General features: G+C 38.1%; 1 non-coding gene across 1 annotated transcript; it reads right to left on the bottom strand.

Annotated features, from left to right (window-relative positions):
* Positions 1–563: 563 nt before the first annotated feature.
* LOC131147022 (small nucleolar RNA R71) lies at positions 564–670 on the bottom strand. Its single transcript, XR_009134556.1, has one exon. It is a non-coding gene; the product is annotated as a small nucleolar RNA R71 (small nucleolar RNA).
* Between the last annotated feature and the right edge of the window lie 22,131 nt (positions 671–22,801).

Here is a 22,801-nt window from a genome sequence, read left to right as displayed (position 1 = left end):
GTTTGAAGTCTTGAATCTCAGTTCTTAAATTGTGTATGTTTGGTTTGCATTCTTTGGACCCAGAGCTGATTCCTATGACCCCGAGATTGAGAAATCCCGTAGGGCCCTTAGGAAGCCAACCTCGAGTCCTAAGTTTGTTGAGTTGTCTGAGCCAAAAGTGATGGCCGAACAAAACCCACTAGTTCTCACTGATCAAATACTGGAACCCCAAGCTCCCCGCCTACCTATGGTGGGAGAGCAACCCCTTCGGCCCCTTGTACCTAATGCATACACTTCGCCATCTTGCATCCGATTTCCCGGATATTCAGATGGTGCAATTCGAGATAAAGACTTCTATCATCTTGATGATGCCCACCAGCATTTGGATGAGTTTTTGGAGATTTGTTCCTCCATCTGCATAACCAACTTTAGTGATGAAGCTCTTCGTCTTAGGATTTTTCCATTGTCTTTGAAGGATAAGGCCAAATATTGGCTGACGTCCTTAGTGCCGAACTCATTGGCCAATTAGGCCACCACGTAGTATGAATTCCTAAAGAAGTATTTCCCAGTTAGGAAGATGAATCAGCTTTGGAGAGCCATCACAAGTTTTTGATAGATGGATGGGGAACTTTTATTTGAGACCTAGGAATGCTTTAGGGACTTACTCCGCAAATGCCCACATCATCAAGTCATCAAGTCTCGCAGTGGCAATTAGTCCAAACCTTTTATGAAGGGTTAGTTGAGAGATATAGGTCGATGATTGATGCATCATGCGGAGGTACTTTCCTCACAAAGCACGAGATTGAGGTATAGGTTCTCCTTGAAAACCTAGCTAAGAACTCTCAGCAGCACACTACTGCTGCTCGTAGACCCCCTAACCCATCCACCTCCAAACCTAAGGGAGTTTATGAGTTGACCTCAGATCATGACCTAGCACCCACTCTGCACACTATATCTAAAAAGTTATATCAGTGCTTGTCCTTAAGACAACAATAGCAGCCAAAGGCCTGTGTAGAAGTGTGTGCAGTTTATTTCGACCCCTTCCATTCTAGCTACAATTTCCCACATGTGCCCTCCCTACCTAAGCTTGTGTAGGAAGAAGTTAATTCTACCAATAATTGGTATGATAAGCCGTCAAATGACCCCTACTCTAATACGTACAACCTTGGGTGGAGATAACATCCTAACTTCTTTTAGAGGCCACAAGTTCAGGATTTTCAATCCCAAAGACCTCCATAAGCCCCTGATGCTCAACCTCCTCGCCCATACAATAACTCTCAAAAGCATCCAACATTTGCCCTCAGACCTTCATCAGTTCAGCAACCACCTCCTCCTCAGCCCAAGTACGATACATTTCAGGAGACGGTGCTGAAAGCCCTCAAAGGCATTGAAGCTGACTGCCAAATAGATTGGTAGCTCCTTCACTCTTACTTCTAATCTATCGCAAAGCTAAAAGCCACCATAGGGCAAGTAGCTGCCACCTTGAGTCAGAGAGATGAGGGAAAGTTGTTGAGTTAGCCTTTAGTGAACCCCAAGGGACAATACAGGGTGGAATGTGAATAAGACACTAGTCTCTCATCATATCACGAGTCGGTCCAGGTAGTGACCACTCTCAAGAGTGGTAGGATGACAAACAATAAGGTAAAGAAGCAGTTGAGCGAGGGAAGGACTGAGGAAGAGAATAGGGTAGTACCCAACTCTGATTCTTGCACCCTATCTTCCTCTAGTTTAATATATAAACCCTTTACTCCCATACTTATCACTAGAGGAACCAAGCATCATTATGCCCCTCATAGGGCATTTTGTGTCTCTCTAGTACCATACCCTGTAGCTTTTCTTGTACCTTCTTTGTTTAGGAAGGAGGCTCCACTGAGTCCATATAGGAAATATTTAGACAAGTAAAGGTCAACAAGTCTTTGCTAGATGATATCAAGCAAACGCCTGCGTACACCGAGTTCCTTGAGGACTTGTACACATAGGAGCATGAGTTGAGGGTGCATATGGATAGATTAGAGAAGCGAGCCGAGCGCATGAGTTCAATGATATTAGGGCACCTTACCCCTAAACTGAAAAACCCCGGCTCACCCATTATTTTGTGTGTACTTGGAAATTGCACCATTGATGGGGCTCTTTTAGATCTAAGGTCGAGCGTGAACATCCATCCACACTCAGCTTACCAGAAACTTAATCTAGGAGAGCTACAGCCCACCCCGGTCACATTGTGTCTTGCTGATCAATCCATAAAGAAATCCTAGGGTGTAGTAGAGGATGTAGTGGTCAAAGTGCAAAAGTTCCATTTCCCTGTCGATTTCATTATCTTAGATATGAAATCTTCCATGAATCCGATCCCTGTCCTTTTAGGATGACCATTCATAGTCACGGCTAATGCTTGCATTCAATACAGAATAGGGATTATGGACATCTCCCTTGGCCATAGGCAACTTCGGCTGAACTTATTTCATGCCTCCCAACATTCACTTAAATTCATCCAAGCTGTGGATGAGGGCATGATTGATAAAATTGATGGGGAAGTGGATCCCTCAATTCTATGGAGGGACCCTTTGGATAGTACAATTCAGCTTGAAAGCCTTTCCACCTTTGACCTGGAGGATCCTTATGAGCACCCTTCTACAATTTATGCTTCGAACTCCAATCTAGAGGAAAATTCAGGGGTAAGCAAGAAAGGGAGTGACAAGGAAAGAGGGGAGGACAATTTTAACATTGAACCGGGTTGAGTTCAATATGAGCGCTAATACATCCGACTGTAGACGGTAAACTTAGCGCTTCTGGGAGGCAACTCGATAATTTTTCTTTTCCTTTTAAGTACTTATATTGTACATTGTAGGGTAATTAGGCTTTAGATTCTTAGCAGTAATTTCTAGGATAAGTTGGAGGTGTGACTAAAGGGGTGACCAACACGCGTAAGGGTGACCTGGTCCAGTCCCTAAACTCTGCTGAAATTTGAAAATATCGGGAGATTCGACCATGTCCACGACCAGTATTGAGTGGGTATGCAACCTGGTTGGGTGTTCATGCTTTACTGTTTAAATTAAAAGGGTGTGACCAAGAGCGACTAGAACAAGAGCTAGTGCGACTTGGTCATAATGGTCAAATTTCATTTAAAATCTTGTTTCACATCCGACATTTCAACTCCCGCCATTGTTGCCTCTTGGTCGATTCTCATTGCCCCTCTTCTCACCTTCATCGCTAGGGCCTCAAGCACCATCTCTAGCCTTCCATGACCATTCAGCCACTAGACGTAGCTCCAAGGACCTCTTTATCGATCGGCTCTCTGTTCACAGAGCTAGGGTTTTGCCCTTTGCCTTCCTGCGCACTAGTGCTCCTTCATCCTCTCTAATACCTTCTAAGATGGAGCTTCAATCAGGAATGAAGACTAACAAGAGGAAAGTCCATCCCTCACAAACTCCCACTCTAAATCTCAAAAGGGGAGAATCATTTGTACGGATAAGAACTCCATGGGTGTCTCCTGAGGTTCCACCCATGCCTGCTAGTGTACCACCTACAACCTTAGGCCTTGTAATATGGACTGCAGTGGTGGAAGCACTCTGAAAGATAATCATTGCTATAGCAAACTATGATGGCCCCGACAGTTCTCATGCAAATCTATTCCACATCTATGATTCGGAGTCGGAGTCGGAGAAGGATTGAGATGACCTAGTGGCTACTTTGTTTATGTATCGTGCTGTTGCGACACATTCTTTTCTTTTATTTTGTAAATGACACCATGTTTCATGGCATTCCCAGTGCTCATAATGTCTTTCTATATATTGTAATGATTGTTTTAAATTAATGAAAATGTACATGGTGCTTTGGGATGCTCTACATGTCTTTTGTCTTACAGTGTATTTTTTCATGTTTGCTTTTACTAGTTCCTAAATAGTTGATGTTGGTACACTAATTGATTCTCATTGCACTATGCAATGTTTTCCTCTCTTTCTTTCCTATTCTTTCTTTCTACACTTCAGTGAGGACACTGAAGTTCTAAGTTGGGGGTAGGGGATAGGAAAACTTTGCATGGCACTTTTTAGCACAAAAATGACAAGCACTTTTTAGCATAAAAATGACATAAATTCAAAAATTTTCAGTGAACAGTGTTGATTCTGCCATGATTAACACTGATTTATACCCTTTACATACTTGTATATAACCTAGAAGTTACATGTTTAGGCCCATCACTAACATGACCCTCTTATGCTCGCTGACACTATAGTGGGTTACTTGTGTTTAGTTTCTCATTATATGGCTAATCTAGGATTTGTAACTCTACGTAGGTTGACTAGTGGTTCATTTATGTTAATCTGGCTATTTAAACTCTTGCATTTTAATGGTATCTTATAAGGCTAAAATCACAATTACACGTGATTCATAGCACTTAAGGATCCTTAAGAGCACTGAGAGAACACCCGTGGTGACTATGACACCTTGTGAGGTACTAGTGAGCCGTTCGTTCATTTCTTGAGTTATTGATGTCAAACTCTAAGTTTTTGAAACTCAACTTTCCTTTTTATAGTTATTCTTGGTATACTAGTCTTTATTCTTGACTTGCTAGCTTAGAGGTGACATCTAGTGGGGAGATAGAAACCTAGGTCTTGTAGCCTACTCAAGATGTGAAGACTGAGCCACCCCTAGAGATAGATTTATTTCATAGACTCCTATTCGAGTTTTATTCCCATTGATGGTATTAAGACACAAAAAGTTGTAATGATTGTCCTAACTGATCATGAAAAGGAAATATGTAAAATGAAGAAAAGAAGCAAAAGAATGAATAGAACACCTGCTCCATAAATACAAAAAAGGTCAAGCTAGGGACACAACACACATTTTACACGTATGAAGATTCTTCAGCTACCCAATGCCTAAGATGTATTTACGCCTGGTCTAAGTTGGTCTAGGGTAGTCCTGGTTGGATATGGTGAGTAGGTGAGAAGATACTAGGGTGAAGGACCTAAAACCTCACAAATAGGCTAGATTCCCTTCAGATTAGTCCACTCTATATCTTTCGCATTTGTTCCTTAAAATATGTGGGATGTTTAATTATGACACTCCTTTTCATATATGATGAGCGAACCCATCCTCTTTAGTGTTTTTGAAGATATACCAGTGAGGCTGAGTCAAGACGACCCTTCTGTAAGTGTTCCTGGATATCTTGAGTGTAACGGGTCCTACACTTTGCCCATGCCTTACGATTTCACCTATTTATACTTGAATTTATACGATTATATTAACTCCAAAGTGTAATTACTGGTTAATTCTCGATGAGTATGTTGTTCTTGATGGTGGTATAATGTTTATACTTGCATGAGTGATTTTCTTCGGAGTTGCGTGTATAGCAAAGTTATGTATGAAAAGGCTTATATGTAATTAGGTGATATTCTTGTATGTGAAATGCTATATCTGTGTTGCATGTGTTTTCATTTAATGTTCATTGGAATTGGTGTTTGTGGGTATCACCCTGGAAACCCTCAAAAGACTAGAGCTCATCCACTAGGATCAGCCTAGGGGTTTAAAGTCTTGTTGCATACAGTAAATGCAACTGTGTTTCCCATGAAAGAGGAGGTAGCTAGGATTTTAGAATTTTCTTAGATTTTGTTGTGTTCTAAGACTAGTAAAGTGTAAGTTGGGGGTTGTGATGAGTCCCTAAAATGCATGATTTTAGACCCTTATCTACCTTTGTTTATCCTTACTTTATTATGTTTTTACCCATTGCTATCATTGTTCGGAGCTATGCAAGGTTTGTCGGTCTTTTCGGGAAAAACGGGTTAAAACCAAGGAGTTAGGCATACGAGAAGCTAAAGGAGAATTTGGAGTCCAAAAAGCCTAATCCAAATGTTCATCCAAGTTCCTAAAGCCTCTAATCACCAAGAGAAAAGAATACTATGTTTGACCAAGTGGTGCAACTAGCAACACAAGGGGAGACTAAGTCATCGTCTACAGACTCTAAGGTTTCAGACTAAAGAAGAATTGCTACAAGGATGGACCAAGTCTTCAACCAAGTGACTCTCACGAGGTGACCACATTGAGATACTGAAGCATACTGAAGCCAAAACTATTGAGAGTATCGACAAAGTGTTCGACCAGAGAGACCATGAGGAGCAACTATGTTGAGTTCCTGAGATTTTTAGAAGTTCGAGATATTGTGAATCTCAAACATCAACTCGACTAGCAAGACCCTATGGAGCGACTTAGTCAAAAGTGTTGAAGATTCAAATCCCTGATTTTTCATGAGACTCGACCAAGGTACGATCAAAGGAAGTATGGAAGCAACTTGGTCAACAACAATGATCTTCAGTGCGAGATTTGCTGCAAACTTTCCTAAAGTGATAATCAAACCTTGTAAACCCTAGAGCCTATAAATATTCACTACGAACATGAGCTCTAAGTTCCTCTTTAACCAATTCTAGGTTAGTGACAGACCTAGAACGCCATTGAGAACCATCGTAGAGTAGATTTACTCGCTTTCCTTTACATTCCTATTGTGGTTCTCTTTTGTATTTTTGATCATTAGTGACAGACGAATTCGTTTGCAATAAGAAACCATTTTTTTTCTACTTTTGTTTACGTGCTTTCATTTTACATTCTTTGATTTACTACTTTGATGTTGATGAAGTATTGTATGATAGATAAGCATTACTATAGTCTTAACTAGATAGAAGTAGTTGGCTATAGAACCACAGAGGTGCTCGTGTGATTGTTGAGACAGGGTATACTTTGATTCTCGACCGCGCTCTAGACGATTTGTGCACCCTTGCTACCTTGTGCCCTTGAATGACCCTCTCCCGCTTGGCTTAAGATTCTCGAGTTAGTACTCTTATGTATAGTTGGTTGGGCGCAATCAGAGGCATGGTGTCTTGAGTTTGATTCATGTATAAGCATTGCTTTGTAGGAGTAGGGCTAACTTAGACTTTATCTGCTTTTCAATAGTTGTTAGCACACTCATTTCAAAATACCATCTTTTTCAATTTTATTTTACACGAGGCAATAATAAACTTATTGAGAAAAGGTTTATAACTGCACGATTTAGTCCTTGTGGATTGACACCCGACTTCCCCACTTTTTACTAAACTTGGGATTGTTAGGTAGTATAAATATTATTTTTGGTAGTTAAGGACCCAAGCCTTGGCAAACCTACCAAAGACTCAACAAAGAGGACCATGAACCAAAGGGCTTGGTTGCCAAGGCTGAGCATAGGAGAGGGAAATCTAAGGAGAAGTATTAGCAAAGGGGTAGATTGAAGTTTAAATCATAGACCAAGAATATTAAATGCTTCTAGTGCAAACAAAAGGGACACTATAAGTTGGATTGTCCTCCTTGGAAGAAAAAGGAAGACATGAAAGACCTACCTTCAAGCTCTGTAAGTATGGTGGTAGATAGTTCAAATGATGAAGAACTCTTTCTGGTTGATCAGGTAACAATTCTTTTCAAGATACTTTAACTATAGATTCTAGTTGCACTTTTCAATATTTTTCATATAGGGAGTAGTTTGATACCTACAAGGAATATGATGGTGGGTCAGTAGTTCTTGGGGATAATCATCCTTGTCCTATAATTAGACTTGCTTTTATGAAAGTTAGAAAGTTTTATGTTATTATTAAAACATTATAAAATTTTATAAATGTTGAAAAATTTAAGAAGAACCTGATTTCTCTATGTTACTAAGAAAAGATTTTGCATAGGCTTTCAATAACTCCTAGAAGTGAAATCCTGAAGGTGTCAAAGGGTTCTATGATTGTTATGAAGGGTAAATGAGTCAATAACAATTTGTATCATCTAATAGGCAGTATAGTTATGGGAAGTGTAGTAGCTGCTTCATCAGATACCAACACAATTGAAACTAAGTTTTGGCATATGCACCTTGGAAAAATAAGTGAGTAAGGTATGATGGAACTTTATCAAAAAAAATTGCTAAAAATGTTGAAAGAGTGCAAAGTTGATTTTTGTAGAGTGAAATTCAAGTTGTCTTCGTAGAAGAGCGTAGGTATTTTTTATTATGTTCATAGTGATGTTTAGGGGCCTACAAGGGTACCAACTAGGAATGAAGCTCAATATCTTGTTAGTATCATTGGTGATTACTCTGAGAAGCTTTGAGTTTACTTCATGAAGGAAAATTCAAAGGTATTTTTCAAATTCAAGAAGTGGAAGGTAGAGGTTGAGAAACAAATGGAAAATTTAGTGAATTTCTCAAGTTAGATAATAGGCTAGAGTACAAGTCCGATGAGTTTTGAATTTTTGTAGGTCTAGGGGAATTGTTAGACATTTTATAGTTCGTTGGACTCCACTACAAAATGGGATGGCTGAAAGGAAGAATAAGAATATGTTTAAAAAAGTTAGGAGTATGAGACTATATATAGAATTGCCCAAAATTTTCTGGGTAAATGCAATCAACACAATTTTTTATATTATTAACATGTCACTTTTTGGAAAGCTGGATGGTGAAGTAGCCAAGAAATTTTGGACAGGTCAAGAGGTTGACTACTATAAATTGAGGATCTTTGGTTATCCAACATACACTCACATTCCTAGTGAACTTCAATCCAAACTAGACCCTAAATACGAGAGGTTCATTTTCATTAGCTATGAAAGGGGGTTAAAGGGTTCAAGTTGTAGGATCTAGAGGATAAGAATGTATTTATGAGGAGAGATATGGCTTTTTATGAGGCATAAACTCTGAGGTACAAAAAAGATGGACAAGGCTGTAAATTTGACAAAAATGAGCCATAGGTATAGATGGATCTTGTTAAAATTAAGGACTAGCAACCAAAGGTGCTCTCAATTGAGCAAGAAGAGAGTGGTAACTAAACTTGACATAAAGTAGTAGACTATTTATTCACTTGTGACAGTTAGAGTGTCATTTACTTAGAAATGAATCAAGTCTATCATACTAGAAAAAGTACATTGCAGTCAAATATCGCAAGATAGGAGATTTGATTAGCACTAATGAGATTTAGTTAGTTAATACAACTGACATGTTGACAAAGGTTGTTACTAAGGAGAAGTTTTTACATTGCTTGAACTTATGCCATATTGCTAGTTGCTAAATCAATGATGTGCAGCTTTAGGTGGAGCTATAGGTCTAAAAGTTCCAAAGGGGTGAATATTTACCAAGGTGGAGATTATTGATTTTTGGCTCATATTCAGAGAGTATCCACTTGAATATTATTACAAATAGGAGGGCTTAGGGTGTAGAAACATGGGAAACTTCCATCTAAGGAAACAAAGAGGAAGTGAATTCATAAAATCTCCTGTTAAAGAGCTTGAACTTATAACTGTTAATAATTACTACTGATAATTGAATTGGGTCAAGAGAATTTAAGTTATATAGCCCTTTCTATAGTATTAGAGTGATTGAATCAAAGTAATAATTTTATATGAGTTTAGTGGATACCATTTAAGCATCGACAAATGGATGTTATATGTGATGCGTTGGTATCTAGCATCATAATCAAGTTTGGGATTCGTAGAGTTTCCTAGTGAATGTAAATGGTTTTTTTTACCAAATATGATTCTAGAAGAGAGATTGGAAGATATAAGGCTAGATAGGTCATAAAGAAACCTTTTCTCTGATATATAAGAATGATTTCATTTTGTGCTCTGATAGCCTTAGTGACTCTTTTTTATTCAAAGTTTCACCAAATGGATGTGAAAATAACTTTCTTTAATGAAAATATTTATGAAGATCTATGTGAGAATATATATATATATATATATATATATAGAGAGAGAGAGAGAGAGAGAGAGAGAGAACAGCTCAATGATTTTAAGGAACCCAGGAAACAATAGTTGTAGACTGAAAAAGTTAATTTAAATAAGGCTTAAGATATCGGTATCTAAAATTTGATGAAATTGCCACTTCCTTTGGGTTTGAGGGAAATGCATGCATACACCTAAGGATGAGTGGGAGTAAATTTGATATTTTTTTTATGTTATGTTGATGAAATATTGCTTGCCAACAATGATGGAGATATTCTAAATGAAATTAGGAGGATGCTGTCATGACAATTTGATATGAAAGATTTTTGTGATTCTTCTTTTGTCTTATGCACACAAATTCATCATCATAGACCCCGAGATATTCTTGGCTTATCTCAAAGAACCTATATTAAAAGAGTTTTGAATAGATTTCACATATAATCTTGTACTTCATATTCAACATCTATAGTGAAAGGTGAGAAACTCTTAAGGAATCAACATCCTTAAAATGATGATGATAGAAAATATATGAAAGTGATCCCTTATTCTTCAGTTGTTGGAAGTCTCATATATGCTGAAGTATGCACACGTCTTGATATTAACTATGCAGTTAGTGTGATTGGGTATTCCAATGTTGATTATACAGGCTACATCGATGACAGAAAATTCACTTTTGGTTATGCTTTTATGATGGAAAGAGGAGTCGTATCCTAGAATAGTATTGAGAAAACTCTTACAACTACCTTGACTATAGAGGCGGAGTTCTTAGATTGTCATGAGATAAGTTCTTAGGCTTTGTGGTTGTGAAATCTTAACACAAGACTCCACATGGTTGATTTCATTATGAGACCATTATTAATATAGTATGATAATAGAAAAACTCATGTTGAGCATATAGTCACAAAGCAGGTGATTGCGAATCAACTAACTATGAGATTAACTCCTAAATTTTTTCAAAAACATGCAACTAGCTTGGTGTAGTTAAACCATTTGATGTCCTAAACTGGTGGGAGTGCATCATAATGAAAGATGCTAATATATTTTAATGATTATATTATTCTCAATAATTATATGAATTATTCCAGTTAATTTCTTCTTATTATAATGTGCGCACACTTATATAAATTTTGATTATGTTCATAATATGAATTGCATATGATGGGGCATTTTTCTTGGCCTTGTTTATGAAATATTGACATTGTTATCTTATTATGATGTATTTGGAAGCATTATGATATTTGATATTTGTTTGCAACCTTATTTTTGAAACATTAAGACCTTATGATTTAGTCTCATCATGATTTTTTTTAGGGATATTTGGTATTGGTCTTGATTGGCGTCTATGAGAAGCATATACATCTTGATTGATATAAAGCCAATTAGAGACATTTTGGCCTAGTCTCATTTTATTTACGTACCAAGGCATTTTTTTTCAATCTTGATGAACTTCTTTGAAGCTATAGCATCTTGGGCAAATGCTCGAATTGTTTGCAAAACAGGTATGTTGATCACATTTTTTTCATGTTGTTTTTGCTACACTCTCATGTTACACATATGGCTACAAGATTTTGAATGTTTTGATAGTGTAATATTATTACCTCTTAGAATATGTATAATTACATTGTTGGATATGCTTGATTTCATTATCGATCTATGTGTATGGTCACGAGGTCATGTGTTTTGACCTATATGATGTTTCTTATCGAATATGACATTCTGCGTAGTTTCATATGCATGATCTCGTTCTAGACCATTATATTGGATGGTGCTTTCTCATACTTGATATTTTTTGTTGTGGCCACATGTTGTGTGTTTTATTTTGGAATATTTTCTCTTTACGAAGCTTTAGCTATGTAGTCCAAGTGGGATATTGTTGGAATTTTTTTGTGAACTTACATAACCTATTTTATAAAATCTAAACTAAATGAATGTCAAGAATTTTGGAGGCATTGAATTAATGGGTATTATGATAAGTGATTAATGTATTATGATTATGAGCCTAAAGTGCCATTCCATGGGATTTTAGTACGTGTGGGCCTTGCTTGCGGAAGGGGTCGTGATAGGTAAAGTTTCCTTGTAGCAGTATTTAAGTAATAAGGAAATATCATACCCTCACCTTAATTTAATGTGATTACCCATCAAATTACCCACCAGGAATGGAAGAGGTAGTAAGCTCTCATAGGACTCCGCAAAATTATTCATACCTTAATAAAGGAATCCATGGCACAAGATATGCCTCCAAATAATTATTTTTATGTTTCATGTTTATATGCATGTAAGTGATTTGGTAATCCTTCATTGTTTCAAAATGTTGTTATTGTTCCGAAATTATTTTATCCATTCATTCTCATATATATATATTTGAATGTATATAAGGGGTTGGGCATACATTTTTGTTGTTATGGATAATAGGAATATTACCATCCTGTGACCTTGACTAGCAAAGTTTGTGGAAGGGCAATGCATTACAATGCATATAAAGTGGGATTCATTTTTCCTTTTAATATTTGGTGAGATTAATCGCTATAATTATGTTTGTCAATTTTGTGTTGTGCATGATAAAAAATCAAGCACCTTTTAAATGATGGTAATTTGGGTAAAATGGACTCGTTATGCCAACCCCCATCAGAGATATAGGGATAGTTAACCTATTTCACAACAGTCCAAGCTCACATAAAGGAGGAATGAGATATAGAAGGAATAGATTGAGGGGATAGAAAGGTAAAAGAGAGGGTAAAAGAGGGATAAAGAGGCATCAAGGCTTGTTTTAGTGTTGAGCTATTATATTAATGCATGAAAATTGAGTGAGGAACCATTAAATATAAGTTGCACACCTATATATACCTATTTCAAGGTAAAACCTACATCAATTCTATGTTTACAAATTATAAATTCGGTTCATTAATTCTAATCAAGCATTTATCCCATTTGTTAATATTAAAAGCCTAAAGATTCAATTATTATAGTCGACTCTCATGCATTGTCCATTGATTGTCTGCCTTGTTGCCTTGTGACTGGGCAACCTTCATCCTAAATGACTAGGGGACCTTCTATCTCTAGATAATTACGCAACCTCTATTGCCTAGATGACTACTTTTAGCTCCTTTAGACTTGATGATAAGTTGTTCACCTCACTTGGTGACTAGGCAACTTCTTGGGTTATTAGGCAACCTTTGTCACTCGATGGCTACATGACCTATGTTGTTTGGATAGCCATATATAATTCCTTGGATATTTGCTTGATAATTGATTCTCCTAGATGGGTGATTTCCATATGCCCAAGTGATGTCCATCATATGCAGGTGACTTACTTTTAGTCCTTAAGGTGATGTCGCCACAAGTGATTCACCTTATTTGCCATATGCTCAAGCAATTGTTACCATAGTCATAGAGTGCACAAAGATGACATAAACGACATACAAATACCTTTTAAATATGATGAATGGGGGTGATTGGTGGGTGGGTATGATATAATGAAATGTGTGGGATCGTTAGGCCATCTTTCATAAAAGAAAATGTAAGGAAAAGAGTCTTATTACATTAGGGATGCCCTGTGAAATGGAATATTAGAGTCATAGAAATAATAGAAATTCTTAGATTGAGTGAAAATCTAGTACGTTGTTATGAAATAACACCTTTTAAACTGTAACGACCCCGACCCGCCACATGGGCTCGGAGTGCTACTTTAGTGAAGTTAATGTATTTGATACCTTATTCATCAAATATAAAACACACATATGCAGCGGAAATAAAATATAAAATCCTCAAATCACACTACCAGAGTTCTAACTATCTTTATACACAAATATATCCATTTTCACATAATTAAATTCCATAAAACTAAAAAAAAAAAAAAAAAATTTCTATCTACACACTACCTATATAAAATTTACACCTCTAGCCCGCTCTTCCAGCCCTTTAAACCCGATCTCTAGAATTTTCTGAAAATATAGTTTGTAAAGTAGGGGTGAGACACAACTCAATAAGGGAAAGACTAAGTTAATGTCAGTGTGTGGCCAGTATGTATTTAGTGTACAGAAAATAACCAGTTCACTAAATAGATAAACACATTTATGAAAACATTTTTAATTTACACACACACACACACACACAATTAGCCGAGGATAGGGAAGATTACTCGCCCATACATGTAACGACCCAAAGAATAATGGTATTTAAATAATCAAAGAAAGGGAAATGGAAATCAGAAATAGAAGGAGGCAGTCGACTTCGTCGATGACATTGCATTTTGGAAAGGATAAATCCCGAGGAGTTTTTCAGCTCCTCGTCGATGACTACAGGGGACTCGTCGACAAGGGTATAACAGGAGCTCGTTGACGAGGGTTGGAGTTCGTCGACGAACTTTCTAAAGGACTCGTCAACGAGGTGACATGTCTCATCGATGAGGAAATGCTGAGAGGGGTTCTGAGCAGTCTGAATTTCGTCGATGAGGAGTGGGTTTCGTCGACGAAATTATTGAAGGACTCGTTGATGAGATGACATGGCTCGTTGATGAATCTAACCCTATAAATAGTGAAAAACTTGAATTTTGATGGAAATCTTGTGCAAAAACCCTCTCTCTCTCTCTCTCTCTCTCTCTTACCCTTCAGTTCTTCCTCCTTCTCTTTTCGATTTTGGACCAGATTTCTGCCGGTTCGAGGATCTGAAGCCACCACGACACTTTTGGGAAAGTTCTCTGCAAGTCTGCCGGAGCAGATCGTCGATGGGGCTGAGGTGGAAACCATCCCAAATCCATGGTAAGGATTTCCACTCAATATTTGGATTTTTGGTAGTTGTAGAAAGTGTTATACGCTTGGAAATACTGAACTTTAGTTCTGGGAAATTCCATTTTCAGGGTGTTGAACAGGAAACCCTGCGGGTGCGGGACAAATTTTCTTAGGGGCTTTTCAAGAATCAAGTAAGGGGATAAACTAAACTAGTTCTTTTAAGAAAATGTATTTAAATATAGCATTTGATTTTAGGAAAGTAAATATATCTATTTATATATGATTTATATTTGGGAGAATACTGTTGAAAATGATGGTATGTTGAATATGCGAAAAACTTGTTAGTGTGGCATGAGTAAAAATTGTTATGAAATACTGTTTTCTGGGAATATGTTAATGATACTGATTTTTATAATGGAAAACTAGTGTACGGTCCAAGATTTTTATATGTTTTTTCGGCGTACAGGCCGTGCTATGTGTATGATTTGCCAGCGTACGAGTTGAATTATGTATATGATTTGTCGGCGTACAGGCCGAGCTATGGATGTGATTTGCCAGCGTACAAGCTGTGCTATGATTTGCCGACGTATGGGCCGAGCTATGGTAAAATGTATAATACCGGCGTATGGATCGATGATTTTCATGATATACGTATATATGCAAAATGACATGATTGATTTGATAATTAATGATATGAAATATCCATGTATCACAGTTTTAGTATATGTTATATGATATCAGAACCTGGTTGGCTTGGTCTAGGCTAGCACTTGCACGGTACCGTTGCTATATGTCCATGGTCGTTATGATCATGATATCGGTGTTAATGCCGCTGTATGGAGTGGTGTGAGATTGGATGGTCGATGTGGTTTTTAAGAAGTGTGTGAGCACCCCTAGTGTATGGACCAAGTCTGGCACACCCATCAGACTTACAAACTGTACTTTTGACTTGGTAGTGGTCAGCCAACCATTGTCAAGTCTCGCCTTCGGGCCACACAACCCAATCATGTGGGGGTAATACATGACAACATTCAGCTAACCTACCAGGAATGTTTTTGTATTATTATTATATGAGATGAAATATGTTTATGAAAATGCAGTATGTTCTGTCATATTTTGATGATATATATGTTTTCCCAGATTTGACAAAACAGTTACTGAATATGTTCTGTATGGTATATGTATAACACGGAATACTCATGTTGCCACACACTGGTATTAGTTTATTTCCCTTACTGAGAGATGTCTTACCCCAAAATTTTATAAACTTTTTAGGAGCCCCTGATAAGAGAGCGGGAAAATCCCCGCTAATTAGTGTTGTTTATCTGCCCTCTTTGAAGGGTAAGTTTTAGTAGGGACAATTGGATTTTGTGGGAAATGTCCCTAGATCTTGTTTTTGGGATGTATATACTGAAATACAGTGGATATAGTGACTCTGGTATATATGGTATTGCGATGGATGTTTTCGTATTTATGATAATGTGATTGTATGTTTCCTGCTGCTTAGGCTTTCATTATGTGTTCTGATGTATCCCTGGTACCCACGGGTCCAGGTGGATTATGATTTACTAAGATTGTGATATTGAATTTATTATATTAAAAAAAATATGGAAATTAAGCAGGTCGTCACAGTTTGGCATCAAAGCCAAGTTGGGGCATTACAAATGGTATCAGAGCCAACACCTAGCCGGAAGTGTGATTAAATTCACATCGCCTAGGTTGGGAAATATGGGTTTGCAACGAGGACGATGCGTTCTATAAGTGGGGGAGAATGTGATACCCCATTGATGAAAAACTTAAAAGACTAGATGTTACTACCCATATCAACAAGGTGCACTTTTCTTTTCGGGAGCCTTCCCATAAGAACTTCATAGTTAAGCGTGCCTGGTTTGGAGCACTCTTAGGATGGGTGACTACCTAGGAAGTTTTCTCAGGAAGTGTGTGAGTGAGGAAAAAAAAACACTGAAAAAGACATGTGTTGGTTTATGGGGCCAGTCATTAGTTCGATAAGGCCCACCCCCTTGTTGTCTGGTCCAGGTGGAGTAGGAGAGATGCAGTGCTCTCTAACAGATCCAGGTTGGGGCGTTACAATACAAGTAGCTTCCCTCTGCTCTAGTACCATTACTACTACTAGGGCACTCACCTTTCTCAGTAAGCCCTCAAAGTTATCTTATTAATTAACCGTATTCACATAAATTAAAAGATATGCATATAAGACACTCCCTGTGACAAACATGCCATTTACATCCCCATGGCACGGGTTGTGTGGCCCGAAGGCTGGACTAAGTCCTGGGGGATCCACCCAGACAGTAGTCATCTATACTCTCCGCTAACATACTCCGCGGGTACACGCAGCTCCAACTCCTGGTTCGATTGCCCTCACCCAAGGGTGTATTCTCCTTACGTAGGCAAATCGGACAAGGCCACCCTACACCTCTCAGCACAGGTATGGGCGCACACGGCCACATAAAAAATCTCTAGCAATGGTACTGTGCTCACAATACACTGGTCCCCAGGGTTTCTAATGCATATCATGCAATTTAGATAATAGAAATCACCATTTAAAACATTAATTCACATATATTTCCTGTTATTCCAAAAACCTGGCCCCCGACCACAAAATACAATTCGTCATATAGCCATCAATTAAAACTTGGCCCTTGGCCATCAAATAATAATCCCGACCCTTGGCCAATCAAACAATATCCGACCACTGGTCGTTAGTTCAAACACATGCATTTCATAAACAATTCTAGTATTTTCACAAGCATTTCCAGTATTTCTCAAACAATTCAGTATTTCAAAATCTCAAATCTAGATATACGATAATCCATACAAATTAAATCATCTACTACACGATTTTCCATATTTTAATATATTCATATAAACAAACAAGTTTTCCACCATTCATTTTATTCAAAAGTACCATACCATATATCCTAGGTTTGTAAAATTCATTTCGAACGGTTGGTTTTCAAAATAACCTTTAAATTCCCAAATGAATAAATAAATAAATATATTTATATAAACATAACAATTAAATGGATTCAAATTTCATAAAATTACTGACTTAACTTAATCTCCTTACCCGATTCCTGAAAAAAAACCTGCTAATACCCCGGCCTACGCCCCATGCATTAAAAAAAAAATCCCTGAGCCCTCAAATTCAAAATTCACTTTATTATTCGTCACAATTCTTAGAATAACTTTCCCTAAAATTTCCCTAGATTCTAAATACTTTAAATAGCCTAATAAAAGCCTAAATTATTAAACTTACCTTTGATTTAGGCTTGGTACCCCGGAGCTTCAATTCGAAAACTCATTCTGGCTAGATTGTAGAGAATCTCCCCATGAGTCTCCTGGTAATTTTTGTTCATTAATGGGGCTTATAATTTAAGAGAAATTGAGGTAAGTTTGAGATTTGGCCTTACCCTAGGAGATATGCTTATGTCGCTCCCACGACAAATCCGCTGCAGTAGAAATGTCGGTGGCGGCTAGCAGAGTCCAACAGTATTTTCAAATTTTTGATTGGCCAAATAACAGAGACGAGGTGGAGGAGAGTGGAAGAGAGGAGACGAGGAGACAGAGAGGCTCCTGTATGCAGAATGAAAAAAAGAAGGAGAAGAAAGGCCCTGTTCCTGAAGGATCTCTGATCCTTCTGGATAACCTAAACATATATATATATAAAATTTATAACACATTATATTATATTATATTATATTATATTATATTATTCAATTAATAATAATTAATTTAATTAATTAATTAAATTTTTTTTAAAAAAAATTTAATTTTAAAGTTTAATTTTAATTTAATTTAATTTAATTTTTTTAATAATAATAAAATTTTTAATTAATTATTATTTTTTATTTTTTATTTTATTTTTTAAAATTTTAAATTTTAAAATTTTTAATAATTTTTTTTAGGACCACTACATTCTCCTCTCTTTACAAAAATTTTATCCTCGAAATTTGTTAACTATTACCAATCACATTCTTAACTCACTACCCCTATCTACGGAAGAGTCGGTAGCCACCCACATAGTGGTCCCGTCCCACGTTTATTAACTACTCTCACTTATGGCGGAGGAATACTGTGGTTACAATACTGCCTTTGGGAAATTACAATAATCATAAAAAATTTTCCCAAAGATTATCAATAACTAAAACTATACACAACTAACCACACAAGCTACTCTAATCCTTCTATATACAACCATACCCTTACCCGTATGGCACTAGCCCTCGCTGAATAGTTGTGGGTACTTCTGGCGTATTTCTGTTTCTAACTCCCAAGATGCCTCCTCAACTGCATGATTTCGCTACATCACCTTCACTAATGGTATATCCTTCGTACGTAGTTCCTGTATTTCTTGATCTAGAATCTGAACTAGTATCTCCTAGTATGCTAGAGTATCCCTGATTTCCAACGACTCATAACTGATCACATGCGAGGGGTCTGGAACGTACCTCCTCAACATGGACACATGAAACACGTCATGTATCCTGGACAGTGCTGGGGGTAGTGCTATCCTGTACCCCGCCGAACCAATCCTCTCCAGAATCTCGAATGGTCTAATGTATCTAGGGCTCAGCTTGCCCTTCTTTCCATACCTCATCACTCCCTTCATTGGAGCAATCCTCAATAATTTCATATCACCTATTTCAAATTCTAGCTCCCGTCAGCGAGTATCCGCATAACTCTTCTGCCGGCTCTGGGCTGGTTTAATCCTTTCCCTGATAAGTTCAACCTTTGTAGAGGCCTGCTGAACAAGTTCTGGTCCCAAAATCTGTCGCTCGCCTACTTCATCCTAGTACAATGGAGATCTGCACTAGGGACCATACAAAGCCTCATATGGTGCCATTCCAATGCTGGCCTAGTGACTGTTTTTGTATGCAAACTCAAACAACGGTGGATATCGGATCCAACCGCCCGCAAAATCTAATACACATACCCGTAGCATATCCTCGAGAATCTGAATGGTTTGTTCAAACTGTCCATCCATTTGAGGGTGAAATGCAGTACTGAAAGTGAGTTGAGAACCTAACGCTCCCTGCAAACTCTGCCAGAAATGGGAAGTGAACCGTGGATCCCGATCTAAAATGATTGACACGACCATGCCATGTATTCTAACTATCTCCTGAACATAGAGTTCTGCCAGCTTATCCATGGAATAATTGGTTCTAACCGAAATAAAATGGGCAGTACTCTTTATCTCTGCGTCATCTGGCACACACAATCGAGTATAAAATTTGAGAACTTCATCCTCAGCCACATCAAAGTCTGTGTGCTGCTAATCCTGTAGCTTCTCTACAATCTCCATCAACTCTCCATCTTTCAACTGAGCTGTTCTGATTCTCTCCTGTAAAGTCGGTTGAACCACTAGACTAGAAATGAACGCCTGATGATTCACTTCTACCAATTCTACACCCAACCTCTCCAAGTCCATCACGATATGGTGAGAAGCCATAACTACTGAGGCTGATGTACCTCCAAATTTCTGGCTCAATGCATCGGCTACCACGTTCGCCTTTCCTGGGTGATAGCTAATGGTGCAATCGTAATCCTTTATCAACTCGAACCATCTGTGCTGCCTCATATTCAACTCCTTCTGGGTGAAGAAATACTTGAGACTCTTATGCTTAGTAAAGATCTCGCACCTTACACCATAAAGGTAGTGTCGTCAGATCTTCAATGCAAACACAACTATTGCGAGCTCCAAGTCGTGCGTAAGATAGTTCTTTTTGTACTCTTTCAACTGATGAGACGTATATGCAATGACTTTTCCCTGCTGCATTAGAACACAACAAAGCCCGTTCTACGATGCGTCACTATAAATTACAAAACCACCCTCATCTGATGGAAGGGTCAACACTGGGGCAGTGACTAGACGTTGCTTCAACTCCTTAAAGCTCTGCTCACATTCGTCAATCTAGCCAAACTTCACATTCTTCCTTGTGAGTCGTGTCAAATACCCTGATAATCTAGAGAACCCCTCAACAAATTGGCGGTAGTATTTGGCAAGACCTAGAAAACTTCTAACTTCCTGCACCTTCTTCGACCTTGCCCAGTCAACTACAGCCTCCACTTTGCTCGGATCCATTGAAATTCCTTCCTTGGATACCACATGACCCAGAAATGTAACCTGCTCTAGTGAGAATTCACATTTCTTAAGTTTAGCAAATAACTTCTTTTCCCTGAGCACTTGAAGTACAAGTCTCATATGAGCTTCTTGCTCCTCAGGGCTCCTCAAATAGGCCAAAATATCATCTATGAACATAATAACAAACTGGTCTAAGTACTCGTGGAATACCCTGTTCGTCAAATCCATAAATACTGCTGGAGCATTCATCAACCCGAATGGCATAACCAAGAACTCGTAATGGCCGTACCGAGTTGGAAAAGCAGTTTTCGGCACATCATTTGATCTAACCTTCACCTGATGATATCCAGATCGCAGATCGATTTTAGAGAAAATCTGTGTACCCTAAAGCTAATCAAATAGGTCGTCAATTCGGGGTAGTGGATACTTGTTCTTCAACGTTACCTTATTAATCTCTCGGTAGTTGATGCACATCGTCATCAACCTGTCCTTCTTCTTCACAAACAACATCGGTGCACCCCAGCGCGATACACTTGGTTTGATAAACCCCCCATCTAGAAGCTCCTATAGTTGCTCCTTTAACTCCTTTAGTTCAGCTAGAGCTATTCTGAATGGGGTTTTGGAGATTGGTGCTATCCCTAGAATCAGATCAACTGCAAATTCCACCTCTCAATCAGGAGGCAACACCGGTAAATCCTCTGGAAAAACATCAGAGAACTCCCTTATCACTAGGATATCTTCCAACTTAAGTTCCTCCTTCGGCACTTCCTTCACCATTGCAAGGTAACCCAGGCATCCCCCCAAAAGTAACCTTTTTTCCTGGATAGCAGAAAGGATTCGTGGTGCCGAACGCACACATGACGCAACAAATACAAACTTCTGCTCCCCAGGAGGTCTGAATACCACCTCCTTCCTGCTACAGTCAATGCTTGCGTAGCTGGATGCTAGCCAGTCCATGCCCAAAATAATGTCAAAACCATGCATATCAAGGACTATCAAACTAGCAGGCTGCACTCTCCCCTGAATCTCTACTGGATAATCCCTGATCACCCTGCTACATATTAACACTGAACCTGGCGGTGTGCCCACTCCTAACTCAGTCTCTAACAATTGAGCCTCTAACCCACAAAATTTAGCAAATCCCCGAGACACAAACGAGTGGGTTGCACCTAAATCAAATAATGCAATGCCACTATCTGACAGTATGTAAATAGGATATAACCCGATTTAGTAATTTCACGTTTAACATAATTAATGCAAATATGGAATAATGGAATTGATATAATATATGCGTTTTAATTTAATAATTCATATTCCAATTCTTTCACAAATCATTAAGGTAAAAATATCCATCCCAACATTAACTTCACACACATACCCACTCATACTAACATTCCAACCTAAATTTCCTGAGTTCAAGTCACTCAACCTAGAAATGAAACCATCGATGGATTTATCATGGTTTTCTGAAACTCGCGACCGATTAAGAAAATCACAGAAGTCTGTCAATAGATTTCTACTTCCAAGCTTCCAGACCAAAACCCATCTTAACCTACCCACTCCTATCCCTATCTTATCTCAACCTATACTCTGGTAATTTTCAATCCTCGAAGTCTGTAGAACCTAACAAACCTAGGCTCTGACACCACCTATAATGACCCCGACTCGCCACATGTGCCCGGAGTGCTACTTTAGTGACGTCAATGTATCTGATACCTTATTCATCAAATATAAAACACACATACGCTGTGGAAAATAAAATATAAAATCCTTAAATCACATTACTAGAGTTCTAACTATCTTTATACACAAATATATCCATTTCACATAATTGAATCCCATAAAACTAAACAAAAATAAAATCTCCATCTACACACTACCTATATAAAATTTACACCTCTAGCCCAGCTCCTCTAGCCCACTAAACCCGATCTCTAGGATTTCCTGAAAAGATAGTTTGTAAAGTAGGGGTAAGGCATAGCTCAGTAAGGGAAAGACTAAGTTAATGTCTGTGTGTGGCCAGCATGCATTTAGTGTAAAGAAAATAACCAGTTCACTAAATAGATAAACACATTTATGAAAACATTCTTAATTTACACACACACACACACAATTAGCCGAGGATAGGGAAGATTACCCGCCCATACAAGTAGCTTCCCCCTGGTCTAGTACCATTACTGCTACAAGGGCACTCACCTTTCTCAGTAAGCCCTCAATGTTATCTTATTAATTAACCGTATTCACATAAATTAAAAGATATGCATATAATACACTCCCTATGACA

This window comes from Malania oleifera, chromosome 13 (genome assembly GCF_029873635.1).
Source record: "Malania oleifera isolate guangnan ecotype guangnan chromosome 13, ASM2987363v1, whole genome shotgun sequence".
NCBI classification, from domain to species: domain Eukaryota; kingdom Viridiplantae; phylum Streptophyta; class Magnoliopsida; order Santalales; family Ximeniaceae; genus Malania; species Malania oleifera.
The sequence above is the reverse complement of the archived record's forward strand: the minus strand, read 5'-3'. Positions and strand labels throughout refer to the sequence as shown.